This window comes from Rhipicephalus microplus, chromosome X (genome assembly GCF_043290135.1).
Source record: "Rhipicephalus microplus isolate Deutch F79 chromosome X, USDA_Rmic, whole genome shotgun sequence".
NCBI lineage: Eukaryota > Metazoa > Arthropoda > Arachnida > Ixodida > Ixodidae > Rhipicephalus > Rhipicephalus microplus.
Genome location: NC_134710.1, coordinates 493,158,439 through 493,184,356, shown reverse-complemented (window position 1 = coordinate 493,184,356; position 25,918 = coordinate 493,158,439). Strand labels below are relative to the sequence as shown.

At 41.9% G+C, this 25,918-nt stretch overlaps 1 protein-coding gene across 3 annotated transcripts in view; it reads right to left on the bottom strand.

Annotated features, from left to right (window-relative positions):
* LOC119161647 (low choriolytic enzyme) overlaps positions 1 to 25,918 on the bottom strand; it is a 1,178,895-nt gene that overhangs the window by 3,577 nt on the left and 1,149,400 nt on the right. The gene's annotated exons all lie outside the window — the stretch shown is intronic.

Sequence of the window (25,918 nt, the reverse complement as noted above, 5' to 3'; positions counted from 1 at the left end):
TTCCGTTGGAGGCGGAAATGTTGTAGGCCCGTGTGCTCAGATTTGGGTGCACGTTAAAGAACCCCAGGTGGTCGAAATTTCTGGAGTCCTCCACTATGGCGTCTCTCATAAATTGGTTTTGGGACGTTAAACCCCACAAATCAAGCAAATTTCTTGCCGGGTAACCACTATGGCATTATTGAAAAATTTAGGGCAGTAGGCCGGTATTCACAATGCTAGTTTTTGTCATTCTTCTAAGAATCGTGGTATCCGCTTAAATATTGCGAGGAATTTTGTGCCAATTGTTCATGGAATGGCTGACGACTATGAGGAATTATGCCTGAGATGGGTATCTGCTAGAGTTTATAGCTGAAAAAAAAAACAAGCTTTCCGATTATTTTGGAGCATTGGACTACTCATTCTTTACGCTATTCGAATTTTTCTGTGTTTTAAAACGCTTTATATGTCGTAATAACGTGATTGAACCGGCGTGGATCCGTGGTAGAATACTGGGCTGGCACCCAGTGGTCGGGGGTTCGAGCCGCACTGTGTCATTGATAGTAGATTTCGTTTTTAGTTTCGCGCGTTGTGTTACAGACACCGGTGATGGCAGTGGACATCACGGTGCTGCGCGAGACCCGAGTTTTATTTCGTAACAGCTTTCGCTGTAATGAAATATTTATGGTTGATGTCGCAAAAGTATGATTATGAGAGACGTCGTAGTGGAGGGCTCGAGGAATCCCTACCAATTCGGGTTCTTTAACATACACTGAAATCACAAAGTACACAGAACCCAATCATTACGCCTTTGTTAAATATGACCGCTGCGGCCGGCATCAAACCAGCGAATTTTGGATCAGTATCTGAGCACTTTAAGCTCCGCTAAACCACTGTGGATTACTAAATTTTTGGCAAGTTGTTAGTGGGGAATAAAGTTACTCAAGATAAGCCTGTAAATATGCACACATGAAACTGCAGTTAAAAGTACCACATAATAAAAGCACTTGGGGCAAAAAAACCATGGATCAGCTTTTACCTACTTTTTATAATAAAAAAACACTTAATAAAGGAGGAGACAACGCTGTGTTTAAAGGTGTCAAGCAATACTTTGACTGAATCGTTAGAAAACGCACTCGATCGCTACCTTCTGAGTACATGTGAGTCAAATGTCACAGCATAGCAGACGGCCCAAAATTTAGAAATATTTCTCGTAATATTGCCCCATACCATTGCGCTGTTCAGCTAAAATTCACTGTAGTTAGATGACTTCAACATTGCAAGCAGCATACAGAGAAGGCTGCTACAAGGCCGCGCGTGCACTTGCGATCACACTGAAAGTAAGCCACGCGTTTGAAAAAAAAAAAAAGAAAGCGCTGACAAAGGGGCGCTTTCCCATATCTGCTTAGCTTTCTTCGCTCTCCCTTGTTTGAAGAAGACAAAGCGCTTATTGCGTATTGACACTTAAGAAGCAAGCAGTGAGCGAAGACAAGAAAGTGGCCAAAAAAGTCTCAGATTTGCCACAAAGGCGAACCAATGAACGCGCTAGTAACAAATTGGCAGGTCACGCGCAATATAGCCAGCCAATCAAAACGTGCCCCGCGTTTCTTACGCGCAAATGACGCACGAAACGTACTGTCAGGTACAGATGGACATAAATAGGTGTCTCAGTTGTTACTTCGCCGTGCCTGAAAAGTGCGCTTTTTTCGCAAACGTAGACAGTGCAACGATTGTAGTGACTTCTGTGCGTCCGGAACTAAAACAAAATCCTTCCGGTGAAATGCGAACGGCAGCCAAGACGTACAATCCTACCTACCAAGAGATAAGTGCGTGCAAGTGAGTGTCTACCCCCTGCTCCTTGCGGGACAAAACACGCGTGAGAGATGAGAGCACGGCCACCGCGTCATGACGATGTTGCTACGCACGCTGATTGCGCCATCTTGCTGGTAATGCTAAAAACACAATAGTCCCCCCCCCCCCCCCCCGAGATGCCCGTCAGCAGCGGTAAGTGGTAGTTATAAAAAGCTTGCCATTTCAACGTTGGAGCACGTGCTCTTCGGTGGCTCAGTGGCTAACTCGCATTCGTGATTCCGTGGACTTCAGTTCGAATCCGCGTGCCAGAGTCTTTCTATTTTTGATTTTTGCATATATATATATATATATATATATATATATATATATATATATATATATATATTTATATATACATATAAGGTGAGTGGCGGTGACACTCACACTGAAGCCGGTGGCGATTTCCAGCCAAGAGTGTTCTTATAATTGCTATTGCAATAAAACTCGCTTTCGGGCACCTCCAAAATTATCTACTATGTTGTGCCGCTTCTGTAATCGCCGCCTTCGTCCCTACTAGATTTCATTGCACGTTTTTTGTTACCTTGGCATTTATTATCATACCATATTTAAGTTGGATATATAACACACGAACACTAAATAGTTTTAGCTTTTTCATTATTATTTCTTTCATTTTAAATGTCTTTCCCTAGGCATAATATTTTTTTTTCAAAAATACACATACAAGTTTTCTTCATGTGTAAAGTCTAGAAGAGAACGTTGGTGTGGTCCACGAATCCAGCGGTCAAAGTCGGGTGGTTGGCCAGGCCTGGGATCTGTTGCACGGAGGGGACGGCGTCGACTTATTTCAGACCAGGGCAGGTCAACAGTAAGTGTGAGGCAGTAACATCTTGTATTGAGGCGTCACAAATTGGACATGATGTGCCCTACGGTCCTCGGTACTTTTGCGCCCAAAGGGTGGTCATGGAGGGTGTAAGCGCAACCCCGAAACGAAGCCTCCACAACGTAAGCTCCTCTCGGCGGATTAAACCCCTAGGGAGGTCCGATCCACATGGTGGTATAAGAGCTTGTGTGGCACGTCGGAGGCTTTCTTTTTCCCGGAGCGTCTGTCCTAGAGCGTCCTCAGGAAAATGCGGTAGTGGGTATGGTGTAACTTTAGGTTGGGTTGCCAAATCAGCTTTGACAAGGTGCGGCAAAGCGGCCCGTGGAACCCACTGAACACGTATTGAACACATTTGCACAGATGCGGATGCAGCAAGAACGTGAATAGTATCGTAGATCGACGCAGAGCAACACACAAGAAGAGGCAGCAGCGCTGCCAGTTCATCACGTATGGCGGCCAGCTCAGCAAGGCGAGCCGGTGGTGCCGGATCCGCAGAATATGAGCATGCCTGGCCAGCCTAAGGTAATGATGGACATACAAGCGCGGTATGAATAGTGGACACTGGCATCCGTATGAGCGACGACAGTAGTGGCATCTAGGTTACTGTACGAAGCAGGCGGGATACTTTGGTATTCACCTGACGTAGAACCGGGCTGTAAAGGCTACCAAGGAGCTTGTTTTCAGGCAGCAACTCTCATATTTTTCCAATGCCGGCTATACCAGCATGATACAGCTGTTCACCACCCCCTTCTGGCTCCCGTTTGTCGCCTGACTTTCCCACGTACTTTGCGGTCGTGAAGGAGGAAACATTTAACGAGGGCCTGAAGACGCACATACAATATTAAGTAATGTTTTGTTCAGCTGTGTACAGATTTGTCGAGCAGTGTCGTGAATCCTTTGAGTTAACAATAATGGTAGTCCCACTGGCTGTGTAAAACACATCGTGTTTTGAGATAGCGTGTCTCCATTCGTGGCGCTATGCAGGCAACCAGGGGGGAATCGTCAATGCGACAATTCACTAACATTAGGAGCTCTGTGAGGCGGCATTGCTTCGAGTGACAAAGAAGCACGAATAAAAAAATGTGAAAGGCGTTTGATATTGGAGAAAAAAAACACGTCTATCGCATTTCCGTGGGAAAGCACTCGGACTCACGTGCGATGCAAGTAGATTCACCCTTTGTACGTCGCTTAACGCCACTCTCTGAGCAAAGGCAAACTCAAGGCTCACGTTGAAGAGCCGTGTTTGCACTGGAATTGAAGGAAACAAAAGAGGAGTTGTCTCAGGTGTATCAGTGGACACAGCGGCAGCGGTTGTTGTGCCGTTGGTGGATTCTCCTGGCTTTTCGAAAGTGGCATAAATTGGGGCACGCCAATTCCGGCACACTTTGCGAGTTCCATTCCTCTCGATCATTCAAATGAGGCTTCAGAAGAACTTGAGATCAGGGGCCTCTAACTCACTCCAGGCCACCAAAATCAAATACATGTACGGAACATTTCATATCTTGTGTACCAGATCAATTGGCGACAATCTCTGATCAAGCTGAAAAAATTATGCAGGTGTATGTGAGCGTACCCAAGTAGTTATTGAGGTGTTACATTTCGCAAAACAAATATTGCCTAGAGGGCACTTCAAACTTTGGACACGCAAACGAAACCTTTTCTCGTAAATAATTTATATAATATTACTGCTTTAAGCAAGTAATATGAAACATTTCTTTAGTTTTCCAAATGTGCTGCCCTTTCATAGCTTTGGCATTATTTGATTTTTCTTCAAACTTTCAATTTTTTGTAGGCTTTGGAGAAAATTGCAATATGCGGCATGTTTAACGTTCTTTATAAAAAACTAATTTTTTTCATCAGTGATACATAGAACTTCTCTATTTTACATGTTTATATACATTGCGGGTCATTTTTCACAATGGAGTGTTCCAAGTAAAAATATGGCTTATATATTGTCGCATAGTATAGTTTGTCAGTAAAACATGGAGAAAGGCTCAGAAGAGTAGTTTTTGTTTTAAGGGAGAAAAGTTTTGGTCCATTTTAACAACGACAACGTGCTAGGAATCTTGTTTTTGCCTCGACTTCACTCATAGCACGTCAACGCGAGGCTTCAGCGGAAGCTTTCCGGCATTGTATAATGCATTTCATCCAACCGCTTTTCACTTGCTTTAGTAATACTGCTGTATAAACCGTCAAAATGGGCAACGGTGCTTAATTTATAGAACGGTTTCTTTCACCTTCGACCATCAAAGGACAGGTTATATGAAGCACTGCTCAGTCCCAAGGAGCAGAATTCTAACGCAGTCGGTGGCCTGCAGTACAATAAAGGGGCATTTTGTTTGGAGTCTGTTAATTAATACACATGTTCTTAATAAATATTATTTGGCATATCTAATTATAGTTTATCCAATGTCTTTTTATGATGTTTCAGGAATATGCCGATGTTATATCGTTTACCACTGGTGTTGCATGATGAAATGATGCATCCTAGCAGTACACGGTAAATGTGATTCGATGTCGGGCTCATAATTGAGACTCAATTTGCTCTTGTTAGTGAAAATTTTAGTCCATCTTTTCCATGGTCCTAAGTTATTAAAATACTGAAAGCACGTGATCATTACCAGGCGGGCTTTTAAATACAACATTTTCAGCACTTTAGGACCATTAGAAAAAAAAGAAGATGAAATTGTTAATATTTCTCCGGATGTGGTAACTCAATTGCCATTTATGGGCCCTATATTGCATCATATTTAACGCGTATATACATCATTTCGTCATGCACACCAGTGGTAACAATTACCGCATCGGTGTGTACTTGAAACATCTTAAATAGACTTTATGTAAAATATGCCCAAGTTATTCTATTATTTTACTATTAAAACCATGCCCATTATTCATGAGAAGTTCACATAAACGCCCCAATACTGTATCGTAGGCCACCGAGAGCCTTGAAATTCCGCCCCTTGGAACTCAGCAGTGATTCATTACACCCTGTCCTTTGATGGGTAAATGGGGAAGGTACCGCAAGAAAACACTACAAGGAAGATACAAAAAGGTTGTTACCTTTACATAAAATAAGAACTATTACCCGTTTTCGACGTTCTATAGAACAGTGTTACTAAAACCATTGACCAGCTGTTGTATTACATTCCTTAGTCGCTGCCGAAAGGTTTCTGCTGAAACCTCACACTGACGTGTTATGCAGTTAAGGCGAGGCAAAGGCAAACTTTGTAGTACTTTGTGGTTGTTCAGATAAAAACATGTTTTCTCCCTTAAAACAGAAACAGCTCTTCGGAAATTGTCGACATATCATACTGACAAATTATACTATGCAAAAATATATAAGCCTTATACTCATTTCAAGCGCTAAATTGCGAAAAATAGGCCGCAATATGAGTCAAAATGCTGTTTTTCTCAACAATGTCACAGTTCGCTCCCAAAGCACATTATCATTTATCTGTAAAATAGAAAATGTATACACATATCGTTTGCAAAACAAGTTGTGCTTTTTATAGAAAACGATAAACATGGTGCAAATGGCAAGAATTCGCCAAGGCGACAAAGAAAAATCGAAAAAAAATGAATACACTACCACTCATGAAAGCATAGCACCTTTACATTAGGAAAATATTATTTCGCAGTAATTGCTTGAGCCAGTTAAATTATATGAATTCATTACGCGACACAGTTTCACTTGGGCGCACTAAGATTGAAGCACCCTTTAGGCGACGTAATTCTTTCCCATTTATAATGCCTCAATAACTACTTCTCAGATTTGAAGACAAGATGGTCGAATGTAAGGGTGGTACACTTGATATGCAATGACACACACATATATATATATATATATATATATATATATATATATATATATATATATATATATATATATATATATATATATATATATATATATCAGTGGTTAGAGCATCGAACGCGTTATTCGAAGGTCGTAGGTTCGATTCCTGCTCACAGCTGGTAATTTTTTCATCCACTTTTCTTTCTTCCTATTTACATTCCATTGGTTCTAATAACTTCCCCTGTACATTCCTTAGCATTACTGTCTGTTATATCTCTTTAATATTGTGTTAAAACACGGAAATACGAGCCCTTAGGTATACACTTCTCTCCCTTATATATATATATATATATATATATATATATATATATATATATATATATATATATATATATATATATATATATATATATATATATATATATATATATATATATATATATATATATATATATATATATATATATATATATATATATTGAATTAACTTGAAGATAGCACATAATTAACTTGAAGATAGCACAACACCGCGCCGACAGCAACCTTCACCATGACGAGCAAGCCTTCCGTAGCAGAGAACGTCACCTCGAAAGCATCGCGCGCCCACATGAACAAGTCTCAATCTACACAGCCTACGTCTTGCCTACCGCCACCTGCGGTCGTTGCATCACTTTCGCCGTCTCAACCACGCTACGGACTCCGGAACAGGGGCACAACCACGAGAGGAACCAACTGACTAACACAACGCCAGCTAAGTGAGAGTACTTTATCTGTTGGCTCAATGAATTTTTTAAGGACCAGGAAGGTTATAGAAAAACGGACTCGTTGTGAATCCCACATTTCTATGCTTAGAATGTATGTCGCGGCAACAAGTGCTCCTAAAGGTTTACAACTAAAACTGCAGCCGGCCACATCAGAGATGTCAAAGAAAAACCTGTCAAGGTGGCACAACACCTTAAATCGGGCGTCTGTTGAACTAACCAGCATACTTATTAGCCATTATGAATCATCAGAAAAAAGTCTGCGGAATCAGGAAAAACAGCTTGTGCAATCCTCTCAGTTTACGACTGAAGAATTAAAAACTCTCGAATTATATCAGTCACAGAAGTTAGCCGAGCTGGATGATAAAAAGTCAAAGAAGGTCGCGCGTGACAACTTAGAAAAAAAGGAATGCTCCCGACGAGGAAACATTCTAACTACAGCTGAAATGCGCGAGCCCGAGCTGGAAAGTAAATCTTCTGGACAGGATAACATTATAAATTTGTCATGTTACGATCTATCAATTGAGGAACGTAGTGTGTTATCTCGAGGACTTAATTTTTGCCCTGCTACAGGAGGCTATAGTGAATTTCAGTTGGTGAAGGATCTTCACAATTTCGAACGTAACATGCGTCTCCGTGAGTACTTTTATGATCGGTCCTCGGCTCACAATACCGATAGCTCATCATTGCCATCTTACAAGCATTGGACACCCCCCTCCCAAAGAGACAAATGTCTGGACCTTTATATCAGAGCTGTGCAACGCGATGTCATGCAGGCATATAAAGAACGTACACCATTGCACCGCAACCTTACTGACAGAGAGCAACAAGCAATTGAATCCCTCGCTGGTCGTAATGACATAATTATAAAACCTGCAGATAAAGGAGGCGCCATTGTTGTAATGGACAGAAGCAAATATATCAGCGAAGGCCATAGGCAGCTCAGTGATGCATCATATTACAAGCGGAAAGATCATGACCCAACAAACGAGTTCAAAGGTATTGTTCGTGATACCTTGACTGCGCTCTTTAATGATAAAGAAATAAGCTATGGCACTCTGAGATCCCTCATACCGTTGAGCCCAGTAGCTGGCAGGTTTTACCTTCTTCCCAAAATTCATAAGAGAGATAATCCCGGTAGACCGATAATTTCTGGAATTGGAACAGTGACTGAGAACCTTTCCCGTTATGTAGATGGCCTCATCAACACCATTCCGTCCAGCTTTTCTTCTTACAATAAAGATACCAATCACTTTCTATCAGATATTGTTGACCTACAGGTTCCTCAAAATTCGTTTCTCGTTACGTTAGATGTCACGTCACTGTATACTAATATCCCTCACTCAGATGGCATCGAGGCAGTTATCTGCGCGTACAACGATTGCCACGCCAACAAACCAGTTTCCGCATCTACGTTAGCTACGTTGCTTAAGCTCATTCTTGAACTTAACAATTTCGAATTTGATGGGACACATTATGTTCAAGTTAGCGGTACATCTATGGGCACAAGAATCGGACCAAACTACGCAAACATATTTATGGGGCTCCTTGAAAACAAATTTCTTGCACATTGTGAATATAAGCCATTTTACTATAAGCGGTTCATCGACGACATTTTCCTAATCTGGCACCATAGTGAATCGCAACTTCTTTCTTTCATAGCAGATCCTAACAACGCTCATCCGGCGATTTCTTCTTCGCACTCATATTCACCTGTGAACATAAGCTTCCTTGAGGTCATGGTCACTCTACGTAACGGGAAGCTGATAACTAATCTTTATAGGAAACCCACGGATAGGCAGCAATATCTTCACTTTAGTAGTAGTCACGTGAAACACAACAAAACTAGTATTCCCTACAGCCAAGCAGTCCGTTTTAAAAGAATATGCTCTGATAGCAGCGAATTTTCCCGCCACTGCGAACAACTTCGGAGCGCGCTCGAAAAACAGAGCTATCCGGCCAGCATAATCACAGACGCCATCAAACGTGCAGAAGAGCTTGACCGTTCAGACCTGCTGAGTACTAACAAAAGACCCAAAGATTGTTCGCGGACTAATCTAATTTTGACACATGCGGCCTCAGCTCCAAATGTGAACCATATCTTAAAGAAACATTTTAACATTTTAATACAGAGCGAGCGGCTCAAAGGAATGTTTGCAGAACAACCACGCGTGGTCTACCGACGATCGCGGAACCTTCGTGATTTACTAACCTCATCTAAAACCACGTGTTCACCTCATGAAGGCTGTCATCCCTGCAACAAACCACGTTGCAAAGTGTGCGCGCACATGACGACATCTAAAACAGTTTCAAGTACATCGTCCAGTTTTTCTTTAAAGATAAATGGGAACTACACGTGTGATAGTATCAACGTCATCTATCTTCTCGAGTGTTCAACTTGCGGTGCTCAGTACATAGGTCAAACAGAGACAAGTTTCAGAATTCGTTTTAATAATCACCGTGCACATGCCGTAAGCCTCCCTAATCTACCGCTGTCGAAGCACGTCAGTATGCCTGGCCATGGTTTCGACAAAATTAGGGCCACGATTATTCAGTCCGGTTTTAAGACAAATCACGATAGGGAAGTGAGGGAATCCTTCTTGATCCACAAATTTAACACCATTCGTTCAGGTATCAATGAAAACGTAGCAAAGCTCACCTGCCTCGCACTATAACAACACGACTTCTTAGATTAGTAAAATATTTTAGTGTATAATAAATTGTATATTAGTCAACCGTGGTTTCTTTACTTCTGAGCTCTTTTACATGTCCTGCCAACCATACTGTGCCCCACGTGTCGATGCGCAAGGAAATTTGAAACTTTTATATCCGTGCACCCGTCACATGTCAGTCATGTCAACACAAGGTTCTGACAGATTACCATTTTTTACTTTGATTGTCCTAGCTGCTATACCGAGAGTTCATCACGTGAGCCTATAAAAGCGGCTGCATTGTATCATACCTACTTACTCTGACGAAGGCCGTGCCACGGCCGAAACGTTAGTAAACACGATCCTTTTCTTATGTGCTATCTTCAAGTTAATTCAATATAGAAAATACCCGGACCTGTCGTGCCTTCCCTTCAAGTTCTATATATATATATATATATATATATATATATATATATATATATATATATATATATATATATATATATATATATATACATATACATATATTTCTTGAAAGTCTTCCTGGATTCCAGTCGAGTTACAAGTCACCAGAAGAAGCGAACGAGCAAACGAAAAACGATGCTTTATTGCCAACGTTACGGCCAGGGACCGGCCTTCGTCAGGGCATACGTGCATATTACACTAACACGCACTTCTTAAGAACATGTTCTTAGAAATGTTCTTAAGAAGTGCGTGTTAGGGAATACATTGCTACATTGAATACAAGTTCAGGGAATACATTGCAAACGTCAACGTGCTGCTTAAAAACATTGGGGGCCCCCAAAACGTGTCCATTTATTAATCTCACATACATCACAGTGGCACACAAACCAAAGTGCGAAACAACACGATGTGATAATGACAGGACTATATCACTGATGAAAGCGGCAGACATGTGATATGAAATTTAGCCTTGTTCGTGACATAGTGATCCCGTTGCTGAACGTGCGCCCAGGAACGTCAGCTTTCCTGCACTTTCGTTATTGCCGAATGACAGTGCTTTAAGTTTGTAGATGAGAAATGATTCGCGTGCTTTCCGGTCGTGGTGAGATTTAAAACCAGATTCTAATATGGTTGTTGTTAGGTTACCGATTGAAGGTCCTGTCGCATTCAGGTGCTTAGATAGGGGTAGGTTAGGAAAAGATGTGACATGCGCCTTGTGGTTATAAAACCGCAGTCTGAATGGTGTCGCTGTCTGGCCTAAGTACTGAAGCTTACAGACTGAATTCGATGTCACATGTCTGCCTCTTCCATCAGTTTTCAGCCTGTTACCTACTATTCTCTTTCATTTCAATCTCATGAATGCCACGTATTCCACTTTTACCTAAGTGTTGTTTTATTTAAATCACCATTGCCACATAATTCACTTATGTTTTCTTTATATTGCTGTTCTCGTTGCTTTACACCTGTTTTTTGTTAGTTCTTTTAACGCATTGTTGCTGGTTGTTTACCTATGTTTCTTGTTAGTTCATCGAGTTGTCTTAAAAAAATGTTTTTAGATGCATTCGCTGTACATAATCACCCATGATATCATGTTGATCTTTTCCTTGACTGTGAAAAACGCCCTTTATTGCTGCGCAGGCTTCGCCGTATAATAATAATTCGTGATATAGTCCGGTCATTATCACATCGTGATGTTTCGCACGTTGATTTGTGTGCCACTGTCATATATGTGACAATAAATATTAAATAGACACAATTTGGGAACCCCAATGTATATAAGCAGCACGTTGACGTTTTCAATGTATTCCCTGATGAAGGCCGGACCCCGGCCGAAAGGTAGGATTAATAAAAGTTTTTGTACGGTTGTCCGCTCAAGCCAATTTTTTTTCTCTCTCTTTCTCTTTCTTTCTCTCTCTCTCTCTCCATATATATATATATATATATATATATGGTATACAAAATTTGCTGTGGGGTATGCAAAAAGGAATATATTGGACCCACGGAAACCGCACGTTTGCATTTCAACAGCCACAGGGCACACGTAAAGGGCCTCCCCAATTTGCCGTTCTCCAAACATTCCTTCAACCTTACTGGTCACTCGAACGCGTAAGTGTCATACTCCTAAAATTTGGCTTCCAGAACACACGGGAGCGCGAACAACGGGAGTGAAACTTCATAAAGAAATTCAGATCGCTTACCCACGGAATCAACGAGAGCCCTGGGCAACTGACGTGCCTCCGCAAAGTTTCGTAAAACAGAGAAAGTGAATTACTCAATAATTTATTCATACATAAGTGAAGTCACACAAATAGGATGATCAATATAGCGCGTGAAGTTAAATGAATTAAATGCTACGTGCAACAACCGGCGCGTGTTAGTATTATTATATTTTATTTTTATTTTTAGGTACTTTGATATTATTATTTCATTATTTTTATTGTTTTTTTACGTTTTTGCACCCACCAAACATGTGCTCAACACATAAACGTAACAGCAGCAAAGTAAATACCAAACACATAACTGCTCGCACTTCAAACCTAACACCGGCTACCCGGTATCTATAGCCATGGTATTTTGACCGGCCATTGAGTGCCGGTAGAACAACTCCTATGCTCCCAAATTTCAAGTTTATGCGTACACAGAATGCGCACAGAATCGAGTTGGCCATGAGGTATCAAAAAGAAACAGAGATCTTTTAATATACATAGGCGAAATGTTGAAATGTGCAACGTTCTCCTAATCAGTAACGTTCAATTTCCCGTTGACAGGCTGTCGCTTCGGGATGCATAAAAGCTACAGCATTTCTTCAGTCAATTTGCAGACTAGGGTGACTGATGGGTAACTGAAAGATGAAGCCCCTTTTGTTATTGTTATCGAATATATCGTGATCTACAACGTATATATATATATATATATATATATATATATATATATATATATATATATATATATATATATATATATATATATATATATATATATATATATATATATATATATATATGCAGAAGAATAACTTCGGTTGCCGGAAGATTATAAATATGAAAGTAGATGCGCTTTCACATAACAACTGTTTATTGTGCCGACGTTTCGACGAGAACCCCGTTTTTTTCGAGGCATAATACAATATATATATATATATATATATATATATATATATATATATATATATTTATATATATATATATATATATATATATATATATATATATATATAATTACACGGAAGTGAGAAAGCACGTACGACGAAGCACTTTCAATAATCACATACGTTTCGGCTAGTAGGCCAGCCTTCGTCAGTGTGACATGTAATGCAGCTTTCGTAGCCATCATATACATTTCTAAAATGTTTTGGGACATGCGCATTGGCAATCGGAAGTGATTCGACATGGTTATTATACAAAAAGGCTAAATACCTTTAATGTGAAGATGCAATGCGTAAAGTAACATGGGCACAGCGTTCACCTTTTATTGTTATAGCGACATAAGTACAAGTGAAAGAGATTTTAAATATAAATGGCGCATGGTGTTGAAAGTAATATGGCAATCATGCGCGCAGATTGAAGTGCTTGAACGAACGATACATACTAAAGATCACCAGGTCACCTGAGTTTGTTAAGCAAGGAACAAGGATGGTTCTGCCGAAACAAAAATAAGAAGTAAAATAACAGAAAATGAACTAGAAATCTCGGGAGGGCATGAGACGCCTTAAGTGGTGGAAGGTAGATTAGTGAGTGTGCCTGCGTGTTCGTTTATTCCAGAGTTTAGTGTAGCGAACTTGTAGATTAAAAACGATTCGCGCATTTCCGGCTCATGATGTGATCGGAAACCGGATTCCAGTAGCGTTGCTTTAATCTTGTCGAAAGAATGACCAGGTATTGCTAGATGTTTCAATATAGGCAGATTTGTAAGGGTTCTGACGTGGGACTTATGATTATTAATCGAGTTTTAAACGGTGGTTCTAAAGGGTGTTGTGTCCTGGGTGCCGTGGAAACTGTGATGATGATGATGATGATGAACGTCTTGCTTGGCTGGCATTCGCCGACGTGGCAGGATTTTTGTGTTAGTTTAGTCAGTTATGTAATTAAAATGGGCCAGACGTGCGCATGTATTCATTCCCGAGTGATGGCGCTAAGGAAGAAGAGTGGCTTCGAGCTATCCCACGCGAGGATTTTACACCAACAGTGCATTCGAAGGTAAAGAATTCTAAAATAGCTTTATCGGGTGTGCGAATTGTCGTTCTTAGCTGCAACAGGTGTGATTGTCGAAATAGAATACTTTTTTCGTAGAAATTGAAATTGCTTCAACACAACAATGAATAAGCATGCATTTCTCGTAATTATTCACTGATCAGTGGGGTGCGTTTGCAAGTGAACAGTGCTAAGAAGGATATCCTTCTCACAGTATAGATAAAATACCTTCTATTTTGCTCTTACTGCCATAAAGTACGCCTGGTTTTGTCTCTGTGTTTTGTTTTCTCCAAGTTGATGTGTGCAACCACACTCTGATGAAGCGGGTTATGTAGCAAGTTATTGCGGCAAAAAATGGCATTCTCATGATGCGATGCAAGAAAAAAAAATAGAAGCAGTAAAAATGTATTTTTCTTTCGTTGCAGAAGTTGAAACTCGCCTTCGAACTTAGTTTTATATTTGGTTTTCTCGCTTAAATAATCTTTTTATAAATGAGGAATCGTAGGCGCAGTACTTACCCATTCCGTGGATAACAAAATTCATAGCGTCGCAAAAAAAATGTTTGTTATATTGCTCGTATCACTCTGCCGTTTTTTAAATGAACGACTTCGTGCCAATACTGTAGTTATATAATTATGAAGAAACATCAATTCTAATGTTATATCTACGCTTATTGTGTTTCATGGGTAGCACGCTTATAACAGCCACTTTTTTTTTTCTTGCGCTAGCAGGTTTCTGAGCTTCACCTCCAAGCAGAGAATTTGATAACAACGCTGTCACATCCAGATGAACGAAAAGGAAGATTATGGGAAATAGAACGGAAGAAACTCAAGCTGAAGCGCAGTGTTGTACCTTCTATGTTTACAAACTCTCCGAAATACTTGCCCTCGAAGCCAACACGTCATGAATCATCAGCGAGGAAGATCGCAAAAAAACACAGCGCTGCTTTGCAAGAAGCTACAAACAGTTCGTTTGAGTCTACAGAACTTGAGCAAAAATGAAACGAGGTGTCTTCATATACGAACTTCAAAAAGAAGCGGTAAGAAATCTGCAATAGTAATTTTTGGACAGTACCTATTGGTAACGAGTGCGTGAGGTTTCTTGTCATCGAAAACAATCCTTCTCCTTACGTTAAATGCTCATTGACTGTTCTCCCAGATCTCTCACTTTCTGTTGTTTTGAACGAGTGCAACTTCAATCGCTTTCCTGTGGTAGCACTGTTCCATATTTTGTGCTTGGTGTAGCGCTGTGACATGATTCTGGTAACAAAGCTAGTTGTGCAGAAACTCCCACTGAGAGAATACGCTAAAGACTTTCTCACACGCGGTGACCAACGCGGTATTCTCGCTTCGCTGCCATTTTCTCACCTTCACCTATATTCATCACCTTCACCTATATTAACAATGCTGTTAATGTATATATTAAAAAGAGAGGGCCGAGAACACTACCCTGCGGCACAGATGCTGTGACAGGATGTGAGCCCGATATCACACCAATAAATTCCACGAATTGAGGCTGTTTTGTCAGATATACAGCAACCCAAAAAATTACAATGCTGGGATGCCTGCGTTTTCAAGTTTCAGAAATAATTTATTGTGAGTGACAGTGTGAAAAGCTTTTCGGAAGTCTAGAAAATTATGTTATTTAGTCAGTTTCTGTCAAGACATGACGCAAAAAAAACGAACAACGGTGATCTGTTGTGTCACAGTTGAATGCCCCCTCCTAAACTCATGCTGACTCTTAGTTAAAACCTAATGCTTTTCTAAACATGTAGTTATGCTCTTTGCAAAAATAAGTTCAATATGTTTGCAGCAGGACGAGGTTAAAAAATAAAGAAATAGGACGGGAATTTTCAACGAGAAGACAATCTCCTTCCTTATGAATTGGAGCAATACTGGCTGCCCTCCAGTCACACGGTAATTCTGACAACAGTGTCGTACGAAATAATAAAACAAGGAATTTCGATAATTTTAGCGCATATCTATGAAGAAATGAATTAGAGATATTGTCAGGTCCACTAGAACTTTTGGGTTTGATGTTGAGCAGCATACCAAGTACAGAGAGCTTTTGGGATTGAGGATCAGCAGCATAGCATGTACACCCGGTTCAGATATAAAATTTACAAGAGAAAGTTGCGGCACTACACACTTGTGTGAACAATCACTCAAATTAGAGAAAATACCATGAAAAAATTTACTGAAGTGATTTGCAAGTTGTCCCACCCTAGGTAACGCAGAACGTTGAGTCAATGTGGTTTGAACGTAAGAATTCTGAGGCAATGTTAGACGGTATAATATAACACCTGACCGGCGTTTATAGTATTACGTTGCCATAACACAGTGTTTTAATGTTGTAGCAACATTCAAATAATGACTTTGTCATAACGTTTTGTTTTAAGAAAGCAACAACATGCAAATTATCATGTTGCCTTAACGTGATGGTATTAATGTGGCAACAACAAACAAAATATGACATTGCATCAACGTTGTATATAGACATCAATCCCATATTTAACAGTGAACGTAGAGACAACATGGAGACCATAATCGCTGACAGATCCGATAACACACATGACCACTTTTTCAACTTTGTGTACTGAATTGATTATTGGCTGAAAGTGGATAGTTAGTGTGGTTGAGTAAGATAGAAGAAGCATGAACAATACAGACAATATTTCAGCCTATGTTCTTCACACACTAATCCTTCTATGAATCTGATTTCTTTATACAGCTGCACTCTATTTTTAGTTATTTATTTGTTTGACAATACATAATTCCCGCAGTGCAGGAGACAAAAACAACACTATTAGTCACTTCACTAGGCCTCTATACCTCCTCCGCACCATACGTTTTTCACACAGAGTGACTGCATTGGCAAAAAAAGAAACACCAGAACACAATCACATGGTGGAGACCATTGCGTCACTTTCTTACGTCTATAGCTAGATACACTGAACACAGTGAATTCATATGTGAGAAAGTTATGTACAAGAGCAAGCCTTTTAGGACCCCGAATTTCCAGGCTACAAAAAGCATGCTGTAGGCAGGCCTCATCTTGACATGTATTTATGCAGGCATGAAGAATAAATTACCTGTCTATTTTAAATATTACTGTGTCGTTGTAAAAATAGCATGGGAACACTTACATTATGAAGTGAGCAAGCAGTAGTTAAATGAAACTGGGCCTCCGTTACGATGCATCATCACAAACATGTTTTAAAACTTGTCTGCAGATTAAACACGCAAAAAACATATGTACTAAAACGGGACCTACTTGCTTGCACGATGCAAGGCAACAGCCACAACAAACCCTACGATTGGCAAAAATAATGGAACGGCCACCACTGAAACCATGGACCTAGAAAAACAGCTGTTTCACAGAGCCTTTACTCCTGGGGAACATAAAAAGCAATGCAGTGATTTGAGCAAAAAAATGCAAACAGGAAAATAGATAACAGGAAATAGTAGTAAAGTCAAATCACGGTCAAAAGAAAGAGAGAGATATGATATGAAGAAAGACAGGGAGGTTCATCAGAAAGCAAGTAACTGGTTTGCTACCCTGCACTTGAGAAGGGAGACAGAAAAGTAAAGAAAACGGAATGAGAGAGAAAAACAGAGCAGGAGGAAGCGAAAACACACGCACTTACTAGAATGTCACAAACACTCGACAAGGCGGGTCGAGCGCCGAAATTTTAAGAGGACGGTCAAAGTTTCGATAAATGTATAAACCTGCTAAGCTTTCGGACAAAAAAGGGTGCCCATTCTGGTTCGAAACTGCCTTGACAGCTGTTTGCCGTACTCAAGTATATGGTAGTGTCTGTGATTGATGAAAATGCAATAGAGCAGGTATTTCACGTGCTCCGCTTTTACAGCTTTGTTGGGAACTCGCATCGTCATTAAAACATTCCATGTTTTTAATAACTGCATGTAAGTAAACATCGGCAAAAAATTAAGCAATCGTAAAAGTAAAAAATTGTGTTATTCTGTCACTGCCAAATCTATCATTCACAGCACACAAAGCAAACACCAGGCCTGCAGAACACACTGTCTGCAAGCAAATACAAACATCACACTGCACCACGATTAATTGTTACACTAATACAGAAGGACGATCGCTCACAACAAACACAGTAAACACCAACCTAGAGAAAGCACCCCTGCTGAAAACACTGAGTTGCTGGTAAGAAAACCTAAACCACAAATTGCAGTATCGTGAAAGGGCACAGTAACCTGCAAACAATACCATCCACAGCAAACGTGGGAGACGGCACCAAGGAGATGCCAAGCCTGTACAACACACTATGCAGAACACAAATAACACCAGACCACTGTAGTCATCTTGCCAGTTTTCCAAGGCCTGGCGTCAGCTTCGCTTTGACAATAAGGCTTATGTCGGCTTGAACAAATGTAGCTACCGATTGCAATTCCCTTGCTCGAGTACGTCAATCTCGAAGACACACAACTGAAGCAAAGCTGCTAATGAGATACCATTCTGTCTTCACATGATTTCACGCAGCATTCTATGTAGTCGATGTAGAAGTAGCACCAGGCTTATGCAGCTGTCTGGGCGACTGATACATTTCGTCAACTTCAGTGCTTTTCTAGTTGGTCGCAACACAAACGGCTGAGGCATAAGTCACAGGTGTGCTGCTTTTTCCTCAACATGCTACCGTGCACTTCAATGCTGTAATTTCTGACCGCTACTGGTTCCACAACACCACCTTTTTCCTATGAAGTTTGAGGCGTGAACAATTGCAGTCCTAATGGAGTCTTCTTCAGTAAAGGAAGCTTCGATTCTTTCTCTCTGTAGTAGTTTCTTAGTACTTTCATTTTTTTCTACTAAGTCTGCTAGTGCAGGATAGGTTTTTTATTCAGCATGTCTGTTGTCGGCAACGTAGGTATGGTAACCTGTGAGCAGTTAGGCGAGCTTCCCTTTCTGTTCCAGCGTGATCTACATGCATAAGTAGCACCAAGTTTATGCAGCTGTGTGGACGACTAATACATTTGGTCAAATGCAGTGTTTTTCTAGTTGGTCACTACACAACGAAGGCTAAGCTGCATTTATCAAACTGTCAACTATTAAATTAGACTGAGGCTGATTTGAGCTGAAATTTGTGTGTGAGCTGCCACTTCTTGGTTAACTTGGCGAGCTCTGTACATGACAATTATGGACTATTGTCGATAGTTCGCACAAATGGGGATTCATACCCGGGGAGGTCTGTTGTCTGATCTTCTTGTCACGCTGGTGCTCATTGTTACATTCATGCACTTCTAGGATTGAGACAGTGGGGGAAGAGCCGAGACGTTATTTAGCTAGCCACTTTAAGCAGCGAAGGGTGTTCTGGGTATACCCTTTGTTGCGTGTCGCGTAGGGTGTGCATGAAGTGTTTATTTCTGGTTGTGGAGTCACCTCAGTTGGAGGACTGAAATCTAAACTGTGGTAGACAAGAGCAACAGGTCTTCCGGCTACGGAAAGTTGGAGTATCACCGTTCGTTCGATAGATGCAGTTTCTTGATTTGCAACGGTGAAATCAAGCTGAAATCACTGTCTGAACAGCATCCAGTTCGCCCACAAATCGCCACTCACGCACTTACGCCCTCAAATGTCTCTTGTGTGGACGTTATTTTGTGTACGAAGATCCGCATCAAGTGAGCTCACTGATAATGCTTACTTGTTGCGTGGAGGAACTCTGCTTTTTTCACCTAAGGTTGTCGTTATCGGTCACACTTCAACGACTCCTCACGCTTGACTAAGCCACCCTAACTTGACGTCTTTGACCGGGAATGCAGAGTTAAAACACACAAAAATTTTATGCTCCATGCTACTGTGTTACGACGATGATGAAGATAATAGTGAGTCGAAATCAAAACTGCACAAGTTTCGATTTCAACTTCATTGTTAAAGTGGTTTTGTAACAGTAAAAAAAAAAAGACAGGAAAGACAGCATAAACAAGGTGTGACAAAAGTTGTTTGCAAAGGACCGAATTACTGTACGCACTAAAATATTCGTAGGACAACGCTATGACTTGTACAGCGCAACTGAAATCCAGTTACGCACTTGTCACATGCTTTATTTTCCACCCTCATGATGCGTTTTTACAATGGTTTTTGTGTTGCGCTCATCAGATGTCACCAAAACAAAATAACAGTCATGATTATTAATATTATTACAATTTGCACGAAGAACATCTAAATTTACCTAGTTATAAAACAAACAATAGCCTTTAAGATTGGCACTGGCTGTATTTGTCTCGGAGGCTATACATTGTGAACATCGGGTCTCACCTTGCATCATGGGCTGTAATAGTCACGTGATAGCATTTCGCGCTCAAAATACTGGAGGGTGCCGCTGCGGTCCCTTCATCCGTAGTGAACAATATGAAATTTTAGTTTATAGTCTGCGTGGCTCCATTTATCGACTTTGTGTTCTGTGGCGCTCCCTCTTGTCCGTGTAGAACTAAGCAAGGTGTTCGGCGGCGGCCACGGCTTCCACCTGACCACTCCTCACGCTGCATGATCGGGTTGTAGCGGGGTTTGCAGTCTTTTTTTACCCTTTTTGTCATCGCATATTTCATCGTACTAATTGTGACGTAAGTCATGTTCACTGCCGGTGTGACTTGGGCACTTTTCATTGTGATTTGGCTACCAAATGGCGGTTTGACTCTCGTTTCGGGCAAACTCGATTCAGATTATTTCGCACTGTTTCGCAATGATTATTGCTGATTGCGATCAAGAAATCAGACCCGTCGTCATTCTGTTCTCGCGCTATAACTATAGTCATGTCATATCAACTAGCCCAAACTGCCACACTTCCACATCAACCCTTCTGATGAGCAAAAGTTCTCGTGTGACACCGATGCAATCTACTGTATGCAACTGAAAATCCTAAATTTGTCGTTTTTGCGTACACTCACTTTCAATATCTCGATCCATGTAGTGTATACGATCTATGCACTAAATAAAGTAAAAATAATATCAACCATTTTATTCTCAGAATCATTTTTAGGTTGCTCTGTGTGATTATGTTTACAAAAAATGGCTCGTTGAATGAGTGGAAGCCCCTTGTTTGGTTAATCAACTGTTTCACCTTGTTTCCCCGGGTCACCAGTTTTTCCGTAACCTCTTCCGTTGCGTCTGTTATTATGGCCTTCTGCGTTTGGCTCAAGTCAGCGTTATTGTATAATTGTAGAAGTTTCTCCGTTTTATAGCATCAATATAATTTTACTCCATTAGTCTGTGAGGAGAACAAGTATGATACTATGAAGGCAGTGGAAACAACCGCTGCCAGCAAAGCGTATCCCTATTGACGTGGTGACGTGTGGCACAACTATTCATTTGTTTTATTAACTTGCAAATAATTGAAAAGTGAATAAATGAATGCGACTTTATTAATAATTGTGTAACGAATCTCGACACTCGATTGCTAACCACTCAAATGTTGACCATAACCTGTATGACTTAATGACTAAAAATTAACAGAGCGGAATAACCCCCTGATAAAGACTACTTAAAACTACTACGCTGGCTTCAAAGACACCTAAAATCCCACATATAGATTCGGAAATGCTTTGTCACTGTTCTTTGTATGCTATAAAGCTTTCATGAAGTATATCCTTAAGACAGCGTCCTATCTGACCCATGTAGCTCCTGCTGCATGTCAGTGATTGTGTACATCATGCCTTTAACACAGGTTACATACTTCTGCCTGTGATGAGTGCAGCAGTGTTTCCTTCCTTTCATCTGATCCATGAATCTGCGTAGGTCAGAAAGCTTTGGGGGCCATAAACACTGCTTCAACTCCAGCGCTTTCTCCCTATTTTCTAGTAGAGTTTGTGAGAAACACTGTGCATGCTAAGTGCGACAGCCGTCTTCTTTTCTTGCAGCCCTTCAAATGGTCTGTAGCTCCTTTCTACGCCTAGGATACCTCGCATGCCTAAGCAAATCCTCGGCTAGAGGCAACTCGTCTTGAGTAGAACCTGCAATATGAAGTCTAGACACTTACTTGAAAATTGCTTCAAGCACCTTCTGTTGAAGCGATCTACACTGAGCACTCTGCGAGGCCAAGTGGATGGCCGCCCTCTTGCCTTTTTTGTGTGCCCCAATGACAAAGGCAGCAGTGGCGTTTATGGACGAGACTTATACCGCTGCTACGTAGTCTACGTAGTCACCCCTGAGGAAGGAACCGAGTCTGTTTTAAAGCGTCGGGTTTCTTCAAAACTTGTGGTTGGAGTCTATATCATCTCCTAGTTTCATACCCAACCAGACCGACGTCTGTCGAATGTTTATATTCTCCGCCAACTTGTGCACCCTTTTGTAAAAAGCTGTGTTAAGTGCAAAGATTCGATTGTAAACCTTTTGGAATCTCATGTGTTGCGACAAGATGCTGAAGCTTGTGCTGCAAAACCTTCATACGGGGCTTGACAACCCACTTGCAGTCCAAAGATTCTATCTAATTAAACAGTAAAAAATTATTCACATAGCAGGAGATTGTACAGCGCTGAAACCTAGCAATCTGTTATTATTGTTCCTTTATATACTGGTTAAGTGCAGGTCTCTAAGAATTGATACAGTGCTCGATTCAATACTAATAACCTTAACCTGCCGTTACAACTACACCTTTATTACCTAGCCCGAAAAAGTAGACTCAAGTAACAGCGTGAGAAACACTTCCAAACACCTACCAGGGACATTCAGCATTTTCCAGGGAAGGATACTGCTCAAAGAAATTCAATAGCATGCTTGACGCAGAGCAGTAGATCCTTTGCGCTGGCAGGCTGTTTATATTTGGTTAATCATTGCATTGATTTTTAGTGACTTGTACTTGGCCTGTGCTGAAAAAAAAATATTGACACAATGTGACCTCAAATTACGCGCGCTAGCAAATACTTGTGCCTTCTAGATGATTTGCGACGCACGAGCCTGCGGGACCCAGCTGCGCGTGAAACGTGTTGGGAAAAAAGAAGAACGTAGAAAAAGAGGCAGAAGGGAATCCTCGAGACAATCTAGCTGTGCTATTATTCTCGGGCACAAGTTCGCCTAGCTTACGTTAGCCTAATAAAAGTGTTTATTGAAGAGTGCGTTACAAATCTGGTGGAAGTGCTGGGTGTGATGCCAAGTTCCTCTCGAGTGACGGAGCATAGTCCAGAACCACACCGATTTCGACCCAACGAGCTGACGCCTGTTCATCAGCGCTGCAGTCGACGCCTACGTGGTGAGGGTCCTGAATTTTCACCTTTATCGACTTCGCTTGGAACATCAACGGCTGTGAACGGGTACGCAACCGACATGACAGCTCAGGTCACTCCAGCCAACATTGTAGTAAACCAGCCAATGCTACCAAAGCCTTTCTACGGCGAAAGCTACGAGGACGCAGAGGACTGGCTTGAGCACTTTGAAAGCGTCGCAAAGGCTAACGGATATGGGGAAGAGCGCAAACTTGGAAGTGTTTACTTCGCACTGGAAGATAGCGCACGAACGTGGTATGAAAACCACGAAGCCACCTTCCGGTCAAGGAATGATTTTCGACGGGAGCTGCTCGCTCCTTTCCCGAACACAGACCGCAAAGAAAGAGCTGAAGCTGCGCTCCAGACAAGAAATGAGCGCAATAACGAAACTGTCGCCATGTATCTGGAAGACATTTCACGCTTATTCCGCCGAGCGGATTCAAATATGAGCGAAGACAGGAAGCTGCGCCATCTGATGCGAGGCGTGAAGCAATAACTCTTTGCCGGACTAATTCGAAGCCCGCCGTGCACCGTCGCCGAGTTTCGTTCCGAGGCGACTACAATGGAAAGGACGCTACAACAGCGAGCAAGGTTACACAACCGGGATGCGATCGTCACTTCCTTGGACATGTTGCCACCAGCCTTCGGTAATGGCATGGAAGCACTACGCGAGCTGGTGCGGTCTGTTGTGCGAGAAAAGCTGCAGAGGCAGCGTCTTGACCAGAACGCTCCAATGCTTTCGTATCTGGCCGATGTGATCCGTGAGGAGGTCAGGCAGGTGGTACGCGAACCTTCGAGCAACGCACAGCCAGGGCCGCCACTACAACAGACGACGAGAATGACGTATGCTGATGTGCTACTACGAGGACCTCCAGGACGTGCGGACGTCACGGCGGCTACACCTATGCAGTACCCGATGCCGCCGAGCACCCTGCAGCCAACGCCAGAAAGGAGACTAAGGAAGAGCGATGTCTGGCGCACTCCCGACAGGATACCGCTGTGTTACCACTGTGGGGAGCCTGGTCATCTCTACCGCACGTGCCACTACCACCAGGCAGGACTACGTGGTTTTCCTGTCAATGCACCTCGACCACGAAATGGTAAACGTCCCTTCGAAATCGAAGAATACCTGTCAGGTCGTCAAACCTCAAGTGGCTTCCAACGACACCAACCTCGGGCAACGACAACAGGGAGGTATAGATCACCTAGCCCCCGACCTTCAGCAAGCTCCCTAAGGTCTCGTTCCCCAAGCCCGCGTCGGGAAAACTAGAGTCAGCGACCTGTGGAGGCAAGGCCGCTGTCGACGCTAACGCAGAAAAACCTCCATTGCTGACTCTGAACGACGACCGATTCAGAAACCGGTGCTTCGATAGCGACGTTGCTTCCGATTTACGTGTGTTCGTTGACGGCTACGAAGTCATCAGACTGGTAGATACCGGCGCAGATTATTCAGTGATGAGTAGCGGACTTTCTAAAATACTAAAGAAAGTGCTGACTCCTTGGAAGGGACCACAAGTTCGCACAGCAGGGGGGCACCTCATCGACCCTACTGGAATATGCACAGCAAGAATCGGAATACGGGGTTTCACGTACGTCGCCAGTTTTATTGTGCTGCCGGAATGCCCAAGAGACTTCATTATCGGCATGGATTTCTTACAAGCTAATGGCACTGTAATTAACTTGCGAGAATCTTCCGTCTCATTCTCGACTAGGCACGCGATTGCTACCTTTGAAACGGAAGAAAACGTATATGACCTCTGTATTGCATATGATGGCGTCATGGTGCCGCCAAGAATGAGCATATCTGTCGCGGTAAACAACAAAGCAATCAGTGAATTCGAAGAAATTGCTGACAACAACACTGCCTTACTACTCCAAAAAGGGATCTGCATGGCACGAGGCCTTGTTAAGTTACGTGACGGATGTGCAAATGTTCTACTCACAAACTTTGGAAATGAGGTGCAGCACGTTGCAAAAGGAACCGTGATTGCCAGTCTGAATGATTTCGTCCAGGTTACGGAGCTGCGAACTTTTGAAACCAACGATTCTGACTTTGAAGACGTGGAGTCTGTCCTTGCAGCCATCGACATCGAGCCAGGCCTACTACCAAGCGAAAAAGAGCAAATAGAGGGTCTTTTAAGGGAATTCGCCGAATGTTTCTCGTTGTCATCTAAGGTTCGACGCACTCCTGTTGCCAAACATCGCATCATTGTCGACGAGTCAGTGAGGCCAATACACCAGCATTCCTACCGAGTGTCACCAAGAGAAAGAGAAGCTATTGGTAATCAGGTTAAAGAAATGCTCAAAGACGATGTAGTCCAGCCTTCATTAAGTTCATGGGCGTCACCTGTTGTTCTTGTGAAGAAAAAAGACCAAACCTTACGTTTCTGCGTTGATTATCGGAAGCTGAATGCCGTCACCAAACGGGATGTTTATCCTCTGCCAAGAATTGATGACACTCTGGATAGGCTGCGAAATGCCAGGTATTTTTCCTCATTGGATCTTAAAAGTGGGTATTGGCAGACAGAAGTTGACGAAATAGATCGTGAAAAGACAGCGTTTGTGACACCGGACGGTTTATACGAGTTCAAGGTACTCCCTTTTGGCCTTTGTTCAGCACCCGCCACATTCCAACGAATGATGGACACAGTGCTTTGTGGT